Consider the following 1,051-nt stretch of genomic DNA (forward strand, 5'->3'; position numbering starts at 1 on the left):
CAAAGAAAGAGAGGAAAACAATAGAATAGGAAAGACTAGAGATCTCTTCAAGACAGTTAGAGACACCAAGGAAACATTTCATGCAAAGATGGGCACAATAAAGGACAGAAATGATATGGACCTAACAGAAGCAGAAGATATTAAGAAGAGGTGGCAAGAATACACAGAAGAACTGTACAAAAAAGATCTTCACAACCCAGATAATCATGATGGTATGATCACTCACACTCACTTAGAGCCAGACATCCTGGAATGTGAAGTCAAGAGGGCCTTAGGAAGCATCACTACGAACAAAGCTAGTGCAGGTGATGGAATTCCAGTTGAACTATTTCAAATCCTAAAAGATGATGCTGTGAAAGTGCTGCACTCAATATGTCAGCAAATTTGGGAAATTCAGCAGTGGCCAGAGGACTGGAAAAGGTCAGTTTTCATTCCAATCTGAAAGAAAGGCAATGCCAAAGAATGTTCAAACTACCACACAATTGCACTCATCTCACATGCTAGTAAAGTAATGCTCAAAACTCTCCAAGCCAGGCTTCAGCAATGTATGAACCATGAACTCTCAGATGTTCAAGCTGGTTTTAGAAAAGGCAGAGGAACCAGAGATCAAATTGCCAACATCCAATGGATCATCGAAAAAGCAAGAGAGTTCCAGAAAAAACATCTGTTTCTGCTTTATTGACTATGCCAAAGCCTTTGAGTGTGTGGAAAATTCTGAAAGAGATGGGAATACCAGACCACCTGACCCGCCTCTTGAGAAACCTGTATGCAGGTCAGGAAGCAACAGTTAGAACTGGACATGGAACAACAGACTGGTTCCAAATAGGAAAAGGAGTACGTCAAGGCTGTATATTGTCACCCTGCTTATTTAACATATATGCAGTGTACATCATGAGAAATGCTGGGCTGGATGAAGCACAAGCTGGAATCAAGATTGCCAGGAGAAATATCAATAACCTCAGATATGCAGATGACACCACCCTTATGGCAGAAAGTGAAGAAGAACTAAAGAGCCTCTTGATGAAAGTGAAAGAGGAGAGTGAAGAAGTTG

This window comes from Cervus canadensis, chromosome 25 (genome assembly GCF_019320065.1).
Source record: "Cervus canadensis isolate Bull #8, Minnesota chromosome 25, ASM1932006v1, whole genome shotgun sequence".
NCBI lineage: Eukaryota > Metazoa > Chordata > Mammalia > Artiodactyla > Cervidae > Cervus > Cervus canadensis.